The following is a 12,249-nucleotide window of genomic DNA, read 5'->3' as shown; positions in this document are numbered from 1 at the left end:
GCAACTCCCCTCTGCTCTCAGCAACTCCCCTCTGCTCTCAGCAACAGCCCTCTGTTCTCAGCAACTCCCCTCTGTTCTCAGCAACAGCCCTCTGTTCTCAGCAACAGCCCTCTGCTCTCAGCAACAGCCCTCTGCTCTCAGCAACACCACTCTGCTCTCAGCAATAGCCCTCTGCTCTCAGCAACTCCCCTCTGCTCTCAGCAACACCCCTCTGCTCTCAGCAACAGCCCTCTGCTCTCAGCAACAGCCCTCTGCTCTCAGCAACACCCCTCTGCTCTCAGCAACAGCCCTCTGCTCTCAGCAACAGCCCTCTGCTCTCAGCAACACCCCTCTGCTCTCAGCAACACCCCTCCGCTCTCAGCAACAGCCCTCTGTTCTCAACAAACCCCTCTACTCTCAGCAACACCCCTCTGCTCTCAGCAACTCCCCTCTGTTCTCAGCAATTCCCTCTACTCTCAGCAACACCCCTCTACTCTCAGCAACACCCCTCTGCTCTCAGCAACTCCCCTCTGATCTCAGCAACACCCCTCTGCTCTCAGCAACTCCCCTCTGCTCTCAGCAACAGCCCTCTGCTCTCAGCAACACCCCTCTGCTCTCAGCAACACCCCTCTGTTCTCAGCAACACCCCTCTGCTCTCAGCAACAGCCCTCTGCTCTCAGCAACTCCCCTCTGCTCTCAGCAACACCCCTCTGCTCTCAGCAACAGCCCTCTGCTCTCAGCAACAGCCCTCTGCTCTCAGCAACTCCCCTCTGTTCTCAGCAACTCCCCTCTGCTCTCAGCAACAGCCCTCTACTCTCAGCAACAGCAACAATATACAACTCAAAGGACATCAACATTCCAGATGCCCTTTGCATTTACTGCTTTGCCCTGCCAGCCTTTGACATTGTAAGGTCACTAATCTCACATTCACAATTAAATTCTTTCTGCCGTTGTTCCACAAAAGTAGTGGGGGGAGGGGATGAACTGGAAATATAAGATTGGAGTTAAAGGGAATGAGAGAAATCAGAAAGTTAAAAAAGACAACAGAATTAAAGGGGCAGAAAGGTCAGGAAGGGATCGGAGAGTATGGCTAAGTGCAAAAGGAATCAATGTGAAAGGTGAGGGGAGTAAAAGTATAACTTTAAAAGGATTAAAAGTAAAAAAAATGTATTATATATGAATGCACGGAGTATAAGAAATAAAGTGGATGAGCTTGAGGTTCAGTTGGAAATTGGCAAGTATGATGTTGTGGGAATAACAGAGACATGGCTGCAAGAGGACCAGGGCTGGAAAATGAATATTCAGGGGTATACATCATATCGAAAGGACAGACAGGTTGGCAGAGGGGGTGGGGTGGCTCTGTTGGTGAGGAATGAAATTCAGTCACTTACGAGGGGGGACACAGAATCAGGAGATGTAGAGTCAGTATGGACAGAACTGAGAAATTGTAAGGGCAAAAAGATCCTGATGGGAGTTAACTACAGGCCCCCAAACAGTAGCCTGGATATAGGGTGCAAGTTAAATCAAGAGTTAAAATTGGCATGTCGCAAAGATAATGCTACGGTTGTTATGGGGGATTTCAACATGCAGGTAGACTGGGAAAATCAGGTTGGTACTGGACCCCAAGAAAGGGAGTTTGTGGAATGCCTCTGAGATGGATTCTTAGAGCAGCTTGTATTAGAGCCTACCAGGGAGAAGGCAGTTCTGGATTTAGTGTTGTGTAATGAGCCAGATTTGATAAGGGAACTTCTTTTTTTAATATAATTTTTATTAAAGTTTCAAAAAGAATACATGAAAAGATAAAATCTACCCACCCCCCTCCCCTTAACCCTCCCCCCCCATATATATAGTCCTACCTAAAAAGAAAGAAAGAGAAAAAAAAAGAAGAACCGCCTGGATGTTGGAAGGTTTCCACATGCTCCATGGGATTCAAAATAAATTTGGTATAATTATTCGTTACTTTCCCCAAGTAACCAAAATCGTTATCGGAGCACTTAAATATGCCATCCTATCTTTTGTAAATAAGGGCGCCAAATATTCAAAAATGTTACATATTTATCTGTTAAATTATAAGTAATTTTTTCGAGTGGAACAGAACTAGCCATTTCATTATTCCAACCATCCATACTTAAATACAAATCAGATTTCCAAGTAACTGCTATAGTCTTCTTAGCTACTGCCAATGCAATTTTTATAAATTCTTTCTGATATTTATTCAATTTAAGTTTCGGTTTTATCCCTTCAATATCACCTAATAGAAATAATACAGGGTTATGTGGAAGTTGAATTCCAGTAATTTGTTCCAATAAGACTCTTAAATTTATCCAAAAGGGTTGAATTTTAAAACAAGACCAAGTAGAATGTAAAAAAGTACCAATTTCTTGATTACACCGAAAACATTTATCAGATAGATTTGAATTTAATCTATTTATTTTTTGTGGTGTAATATATAATTGGTGTAAAAAATTATATTGTACTAATCTGAGTCGAACATTTATTGTGTTTGTCGTACTGTCAAGACAAAGTCTTGACCAATTTGTTTCATCAATATTAATATTCAGATCAGTTCCCCATTTTTGCTTTGACTTATGGGTTCCTTGTTTAATTGTCTGTTCTTGAATCAAATTATACATACAAGAAATAAATTTTTTAATTTTCCCTTTTTGAATTAAAATTTCAATTTCATTAGGCTTTGGCAAAAACATTGTTTGACCCAGCTTACCTATTAAGTAAGCCCTTAATTGAAAGTAACAAAAGAAAGTATTATTAGATATTTTATATTTATCCTTTAATTGTTCAAATGACATCAATATACCTCACTCAAAACAATCTCCTATAAATTTAATCCCTTTTTGGTACCAATTATATAAAAGTTGATTGTCCATTGTAAAAGGAATAAGTCTGTTTTGAAACAAAGGTCTCCTTGCTAATAGAGATTTCTGTGTTTCCTTATCAACATTTATCTTATTCCATAGATCAATCAAGTGTGTTAATATAGGAGATTCTTTCTTTTCCCGTATCCATTTAGATTCCCATTTATATATAAAATCTTCAGGTTTATTTTCTCCTATCTTGTCTAGTTCTATTTTAATCCATGCTGGTTTTTGATCATCGAAAAAAGATGCAATAAATCTAAGTTGATTTGCTTTATAGTAGTTTTTAAAGTTTGGAAGTTGTAACCCTCCTAACCCAAATTTACATGTCAGTTTTTCCAATGATATTCTTAACATTTTACCTTTCCAAAGAAATTTTCTCACACATTTATTTAACTCTTGAAAAAATTTCTGTGGCAATTGTATTGGTAATGTTTGAAACAAATACTGTAATCTAGGAAATATATTCATTTTTACAACATTGACTCTACCTACTAATGTTATTGGTAGTATCATCTATTTGTCAAGATCTTCTTGAATTTTTTTCAATAGTGGTAAATAATTAAATTTATATAAATTCTTTACATCATTATCAAGTCTTATACCTAAATACTTTATACCATTTACCGGCCATCTAAATTGGGTTACTAATCAACATTGACTATAGTCTCCTTTAGTAAGAGGTAAAATTTCACTTTTATCCCAGTTTATTTTGTAACCTGATACCTTCCCATATTCATCCAATCTAGAAGATAATTTATGTAACGAATGTTGAGGGTTTATTAAATAAATCAAAACATTATCGGCAAAAAGATTAATTTTATATTCCTCTTGGTTAACTCTAAAACCCATAATATCTGGATCAATTCTAATTAGTTCTGCTAATGGCTCTATCGCCAATACAAATAAAGCAGGTGATAGTGGACAACCTTGTCTAGTTGACCTTTTTAACTGGAATGGTTTTTAATCCAATTTATAAAAGATGTTCCTAACCCATATTTTTCTAATACTTTAAATAAAAAATCCCATTCTAATCTATCAAATGCTTTTTCTGCATCCAAAGCTACTACTATACTCTTCTCATCCCTTTTTTGTGCCAAATGAATTATACTGAGTAGCCGAGTTACATTATCTGCCAATTGTCTATTTTTAATAAATCCTGTTTGATCCATATGTATTAATTTTGGTAAATATTTAGATAATCTATTTGATAAAATTTTTGCTATTATTTTATAATCTGTATTCAATAAAGAAATAGGCCTGTATGATGTTGGTTTCACAGGATCTCTGTCCTTTTTTGGCAATACTATTACAATCGCTGTTGAAAAAGATTCTGGAAGTTTATATATTTTTTCTGCTTGACGTATTAGTTCCATAAAAAGAGGAAATAATAAATCTTTAAATTTTTTTATAAAATTCAGGTGGAAAACCATCTTCTCCTGGAGATTTATTACTTTGGAGTGATCCTAAAGCTTCTTCAACTTCTTTTAATGTAAAGGGCATATCTAATCCCCTCTGTTCTTCCAAATTCAATTTTGGAAGAGAAACTTGTGATAAAAACCTTTCTATCTCATTAACATCATTTTGGGATTCTGATTGATATAATTCAGAATAAAAATTTTTAAAGGTTTCATTTATTTCAAGAGGTTTATAAGATATTTTATTTGCCCGTGTTCTAATTGCATTTATTGTTTTGGAAGCTTGTTCTGTTTTCAACTGCCAGGCAAGAATTTTATGTGCTCTCTCACCTAACTCATAATACCTTTGTTTAGTTCTTATAATTGCTTTTTCCGTTCTATATGTCTGAAGCATATTATATTGTAACTTCTTATTGACAAGTTGTCTTCGTTTTTCTTCTGACATATATCTTTGAGATTCTTTTTCTATTCTTGTAATCTCTTTTTCCAATTGATCTAGTTCTGCCATATATTCTTTCTTAATTTTAGACGTATAACTTATTATCTGGCCCCTAAGATATGCTTTCATCGCATCCCATAATATAAATTTATCCTCCACTGAATGAAAATTTGTATCCAAAAAAAATTGAATCTGCTTTTTCATAAAATCACAAAAATCTTGACGTTTTAATAATGTTGAATTAAATCTCCATCTATAAGTCACTTCTTCCTTATCAGCCATTATTATTGTCATTAATAAAGGAGAATGATCTGACAATATTCTTGCTTTATATTCCATATTTTTCACTCTGTGTTGAATATGCATTGATAATAGAAAAAAATCTATCTTTGAGTAAGTTTTATGTCTATGAGAATAGAATGAATCGTCTCTTTCTTTAGGATTGATTCTTCTCCATATATCAATCAAATTTAAATCTTTCATCAATGATAAAGTTAAATTTACTACCTTCGATTTTATAACAGCCTTAGTTGATCTATCTAAGACTGGGTCTAAGCAAAAATTAAAGTCTCCTCCAATTAATATTTTTTCATGTGCATCCGCCAAATTCAAAAAAGCTTCTTGTATGAATTTTGCATCATTTTCGTTTGGTGCATAAATATTCATAAAAGTCCATAGTTCGGAAAAAAGTTGACAATGTATAATCACATATCTCCCCGCAGAATCAGTTATTACATTTTGTATTCTAATTGGTAACGTTTTATTGATCAAAATTGCTACTCCCCTCGCTTTTGAATTAAATGAAGCCGCAACAACACTACCCACCCAATCTCTCTTTAGTTTCTGATGTTCTGTTTCTGTTAGGTGCGTTTCCTGTAAAAAAGCTAAATCTATCTTCATTTTTTTAATATATGTTAAGATTCTTTTTATTTTCATTGGTCCATTAAGCCCATTAACATTAAAACTCAAAAAATTCAATAAATTAGTCATTATTCTTAACAAAGTTACTCCAATCTAAAACATTACTTATCTTCTCAACTCTCATAGTTCCTTGGGGAATCTCTTTAAACTTCACCATGTTGCTATGTGTTCTTGATAAGGGAACTTGAGGTAAAGGAGCCATTAGGAGGTAGTGACCATAATATGATAAGTTTTAATCTACAATTTGAGATGGAGAAGGGAAGATCGGAAGTGTCAGTATTACAGTTGAACAAAGGGGACTATGGACCCATGAGGGAGGAGCTGGCCAAAGTTGACTGGAAAGACACCCTAGCAGGGATGACAGTGGAACAACAATGGCAGGTATTTCTGGGAATAATACAGAAAGTGCAGGATCAGTTCATTCCAAAGAGAAAGAAAGATTCTAAGGGAAGTAAGGGGCAACCGTGGATGACAAGGGAAGTCAAGGACAGTATAAAAATAAAAGAGAGGAAGTATAACATAGCAAGGATGAGTGGGAAGCCAGAGGATTGGGAGATTTTTAAAGAGCAACAGAAGATAACTAAAAAGGCAATACGGGGTGGGGGGGGGAAGATGAGGTACAAAGGTAAACCAGCCAAAAATATAAAGGAGGATAGTAAAAGCTTCTTTAGGTATGTGAAGAGGAAAAAAATACTTAAGACCAAAGTTGGGCCCTTGAATACAGAAACGGGTGAAATTATTATGGGGAACAGGAAATGGCAGACGAGCTGAACAGGTACTTTGGATCTGTCTTCACTAGGGAAGACACAAACAATCTCCCAGATGTAATAGTGGCCAGAGGACCTAGGGTAACAGAGGAACTGAAGGAAATTCACATCAGGCACAAAATGGTGTTGGGTAAACTGATGGGACTGAAGGTTGATAAATCCCCAGGGCCTGATGGTCTGCATCCCAGGGTACTTAAGGAGGTGGCTCTAGAAATCGTGGACACATTGGTAATCATTTTCCAATGTTCTACAGATTCCGGATCAGTTCCTGCGGATTGGAGGGTAGCTAATGTTATCCCACTTTTTAAGAAAGGAGGGAGAGAGAAAACAGGCAATTATAGACCAGTTAGTCTGACATCAGTGGTGGGGAAGATGCTGGAGTAAATTATAAAAGATGTAATAGCGGCGTATTTGGATAGCAGTGGCAGGATAGGTCTGAGTCAGCATGGATTTACGAAGGGGAATTTTTTGAGAATGTGATTATGAAAATGGACATCGGAATGCCACTGGATGTAGTGTACCTGGACTTTCAGAAAGCCTTTGATAAGGTCCTACATAGGAGGTTAGTGTGCAAAATTAGAGCAAATGGTATTGGGGGTAGGGTACTGACATGGATAGAAAATTGGATGGCAGACAGGAAACAAAGAGTAGGGATTAATGGGTCCTTTTCAGAATGGCAGGGGTACCACAAGGCTCGGTGCTGGGACCACAGCTATTTACAATATACATTAATGATTTAGATGAAGGGATTAAAAGTAACATTAGCAAATCTGCAGATGACACAAAGCTGGGTGGCAGTGTGAAATGTGAGGAAGAAGTTATGAGAATGCAGGGTGACTTGGACAGGCTGGGTGAGTGGGCGGATGCATGGCAGATGCAGTTTAATGTGGATAAATGTGAAGTTATCCACTTTAGTGGCAAGAACAGGAAGGCAGATTACTATCTGAATGATGTCAAGTTAGGAAAAGGGGAAGTACAACAAGATCTAGGTGTCCTTGTTCATTAGTCACTAAAAGTAAGCATGCAGGTACAGCAGGCAGTGAAGAAAGCTAATGGCATGTTGGCCTTCATAACAAGGGGAGTTGAGTATAGGAGCAAAGAGGTCCTTCTGCAGCTATACAGGGCCCTGGTGAGACCACACCTGGAATATTGTGTACAGTTTTGGTCTCCAAATTTGAGGAAGGACATTCTAGCTATTGAGGGAGTGCAGCGTAGGTTCACGAGGCTAATTCCCAGGATGGTGGGACTGTCATATGTTGAAAGATTGGAGCGACTGGGCTTGTATACACTGGAATTTAGAAGGATGAGAGGGGATCTGATTGAACCATATAAGATTATTAAGGGATTGGACACGCTAGAGGCAGGAAACATGTTCCTGATGTTGGGGGAGTCCAGAACCAGAGACCACTGTTTAAGAATAAGGGGTAGACAATTTAGAACGGAGTTGAGGAAAAACTTTTTCACACAGAGGGTTGTGGTTCTGTGGAATGCTCTGCCTCAGAAGGCAGTGGAGGCCAATTCTCTGGATTCTTTCAAAAAAGTTAGATAGAGCTCTTAAAGATAGTGGAGTGAAGGGATATGGGGAGAGGGCAGGAAAAGAGTATTGATTGTGGTTGATCAGCCATGATCACAGTGAATGGTGGTGCTGGCTCGAAGGGCTGAATGGCCTACTCCTGCACCTATTGTCTATTGTCTATTGAAACTTTCCAGCTGATCTCTACCTTTCTGCTTTGGTTCACAACATTCAACATTATCTACCTCTCCACCAAGTTTGCGGTTGCCACAACCTCACCAATCAGTCCACCTACATTCTCATCCAAGTCATTTATACATATGATAAGCAATAAAGGTCCTAGTACCTTGATATATAGCACCAGTTACAGGCTTCCTGTCAGAAGGACGCCACTTAACTGTGACATTCTACCTCCAATTATCAAGCCAACTTTGGAATCAGTTTCCAAACACATCTCGAATTCCATGTGCCCCTTCTCTATTGAACACTACCAAAGTGCATATATTCAAGATTCAAGTACATTTATTATCAAAGAATGTATCAGTTAAACAACTTTGATATTTGTCTGCTTACCAAAAGAACCCAATTTAAAGAAAAAAAGAATGAAAATAAAAATAAAAGACCGACCCTCGATGCGCAGGGAAAAAAATACTAATCATGCAAACAATGGACGCGAACAACAGCTTTCCAAACCAAAAATGAGTTCTCAGATCTGACCCCCGGGGTAGGCCCAAAGCCTCACTTAGCGGTTCATTATACTAGCGTACAAAGAGAGGTCTTCATAGCCTCAGTACCACGCAGATGACCATCGCAGAGAATGTGAAATCGGCTCTTGTCCTAACCAGCACCCTGTCTTTTCGGTCTATCTAGGCTGGCGTTTAAATCGACCCAATGACATAACAGCAAAAGGCTCCACGCCTTGGAGAGAGGGGTGACAACTGCAGAGAGCGAATGGAATTAGCTCTCACCTCTGATCCGGGTGTGCGTGCATTTAAACAGCATATCGTACCTCGCACTATGATCCAGGCACAAAGCCTAGACCACGCCACCCAGTGACTCGTTCGAGGCCCAGATTCTGTCACCCAGCCCAAAGCCACTCTCAAGCTCTTCAGATCAACTTGGCACCCAGACGATTCAATCTCACACCCAAGCCAGTTGAACAGGCATTGAAATTACTCTGCCAGAGTCCCAACTTCTCATTTCAGCACCCAGAGCGATCCAATCTTGCACTCAAGCCAGTTGAAGAAGCATCAAAACTTCTCTGCCAGAGTCCCTACTTCTCGTTTTGGGTGCCCAAAGTGATCCAACCTCGCACTCGGGCAAATTGTAAAGGCATCAGAACTCCATTGGCAACGATTCTGCAACACACCATCTCAGCTCATCACCCAAACTCGCCCCTTCACTGTTTACGGTGATAATTTAACACAACGTACCACAAAAAAGGTATTTTTCGACCATTAGACTGTAAGATATAGGAGCAGAATTAGGCCATTTCTCCCATCGAGTCTGTTCTGCCATTCAATCATGGTTGATCCTTTCTCCCCCTCCTCAGCCCCACTCCCCGGTCTTCTCCCCGTAACCTTTGATGCCATGTCCAATTAAAAACCTATCAAGTTCTGCTTTAAATGCCCCCAACGACCTTGCTTCCACAGTTGCTTGTGGTAACATATTCCACAAATTCACCACCCTCTGGCTAAAGAAATTTCTCTGCATCTCTGTTTTAAATGGATGCCCTTCTATACTGAAGCTGTGCCCCCTTGTCCTTGACTCTTCTACCATGGGAAACATCCTCTCTGCATCTACTCCATCTAGGCCTTTCAACATCTGAAAGGTTTCAATGAGATTCCCCTTCCTCCCCATCCTTCTGAGTTCCAGCGAATACAGACCCAGAGCCGTCAAACATTCCTCATATGATAAACCTTTCATTTCTGGAATCATCCTTGTGAACCTCCTCCGAACCCTCTCCAACGCCAGCCCATCTTTTCTTCGATGAGGAGCCCAAAACTGTTCACAATACTCAAGGTGAGGCCTCACCAGTGCCTTATAAAGCTTCAGTATCACATCCCTGCTCTTGTACTCTGGACCTCTTGAAATGAATGCTAACATAGCATTTGCCTTCCTCACCACTGACTCAACCTGCAAGTTAACCTTCAGGGTGTTCTGCACAAGGAGTCCCAAGTCCCTTTGCACCTCAGATTTTCGAATTTTCCCCCCATTTAGAAAATAGTTTGCACACTTATTCCTACTACCAAAGTGCATGACAAAGCATTTTCCAACATTGTATTTTATTTACCACTTTCTTGCCCATTCTCCTAATCTGTCTAAGTCCTTCTGCAGCCTACCTGTTTCCTCAACACCACCTGCCCCTCCACCAATCTTCATATCATCTGAAAACTTGGCAACAGAGCCATCTATCCCATCATTTAAATCATTTATATACAGCATAAAAAGAAGTGGTCCCAACACTGACCCCTGCGTAACACCACTAGTCACTGGCAGCCAACCAGAAAAGGATCCCTTTATTTCCACTTGCTGCCTCCTACCAATCAGCCAATGCACTAACCATGCCTGTAACTTTCCTGTAATACCACGGGCTTTAACTTGGTAAGCAGCCTCATGTGTGGCACCTTGTCAATGGCCTTCTGAAAGTCCAAATATACAACATCCACTGCATCTCCCTTTATCTATCCTACTTGTAATCTCCTCAAAGAATTCCAACAGGTTCGTCAGGCAGGATTTTCCCTTAAGGAAACCTTGCTGACTTTGCCCTGTATCACCAAGTACTCCATAACTTTACCCTTAACAATTGACTCCAACATCTTCCCAACCACTGAGGTCAGACTAACTGGTCTATAATTTCCTTTCAACTGCCTTCCTCGTTTCTTAAAAAGCGGGTGACATTTGCAATTTTCTAGTCCTCTGGCACTACGCCAGAGTCCAATGATTTTTGAAAGATCATTTCTAATGCCTCCACAATCTACTGCTACCTCGTTCAGAAAGAAATTTTTAGTGATGTTTTTAGTCAGATTTCTTATCTTCTTGACTACCAGAAGCTGTCGTGCATGTTCATCTGTGCCTTCTTAACCGGAAGTATATACCATGTCTACTGCTTTGCCTTCATAAATTTTGTTACCTCCTCAAAAATGGGACTTGCTTTGCACAAAAATGTCAGCTCCACCAAATCCTGCCTTGCCAGGTGAACATACAGTAAATCTGTCCCTTTTTTTCAACCAGTTCTCTAGAATTGATGCAAAGCTTTCTGGCCTATACTGTAGAAGAGGTGAGAGTGAGAGTGGATATTGAGCCACTGTAAAAAAACAATGCTGGAGAAGTAGTAATGGGGTACAAGGAAATAATGGATGAACTGAACGAGTATTTTGCATCAGTGTTCACTGTGGAATACACTAACAACAGTGGAAGTTCCAGCTGTCAGGGGAATGAAGTGTGTGAAGTTACCATAACTAGAGAGAAGGTTCTTGGGAGACTGAAAAGTCTGAAGGTAGATAATTCAGCTGGACCAGATGGAGTACACCCCAGAATTCAGAAAGAGGTTGCTGAAAGATTGTGGAGGCACTAATAATGATCTTTCAAGAATCACTATTGTCTGAAATGGTTCCAGAATACTGGAAAATTGCAAAGTCACTCCACTCTTCAAGACAGGAGAGAGGCAGAAGAAACTATAGGCCAGTCAGTCTGACCTCTGTGGTTGGGAAGATGTTGGAGTCATAACAAGCAGGATAGACAAAGGAAAATCGGGGATGTTGAGTACTTGGATTTTCAGAAGGCCTTTGAGAAGGTGCGACACATGAGGCTGCTTAACAAGCTACAAACCCATGGTATTAGAAACATAGAAAATAGGTGCAGGTGTAGGCCATTCGGCCCTTCGAGCCTGCACCGCCATTCAGTATGATCATGGCTGATCATCCAATTCAGAACCCTGTACCTGCCTTCTCTCCATACCCTCTGATCCCTTTAGCCACAAGGGCCATATCTAACTCCCTCTTAAATATAGCCAATGAACTGGCCTCAACTGTTTCCTGTGGCAGAGAATTCCACAGATTCACCACTCTCTGTGTGCAGAAGTTTTTCCTCATCTCGGTCCTAAAAGGCTTCCCCTTTATCCTCAAACTGTGACCCCTCGTTCTGGACTTCCCCAACATCAGGAACAATCTTCCTGCATCTAGTCTGTCCAATCCCTTTAGGATTTTATCCCTCCTCAATCTTCTAAATTCCAACAAGTATAAGCCTAGTCGATCCAGTCTTTCATCATATGAAAGTCCTGCCAACCCAGGAATCAATCTGGTGAACCTTCTTTGTACTCCCTCTATGGCAAGAATGT

The sequence above is a fragment of the Mobula hypostoma genome (genome assembly GCF_963921235.1).
Source record: "Mobula hypostoma chromosome 16 unlocalized genomic scaffold, sMobHyp1.1 SUPER_16_unloc_1, whole genome shotgun sequence".
Classification (NCBI taxonomy): domain Eukaryota; kingdom Metazoa; phylum Chordata; class Chondrichthyes; order Myliobatiformes; family Myliobatidae; genus Mobula; species Mobula hypostoma.
Note: the sequence above shows the minus strand (reverse complement) of the source record.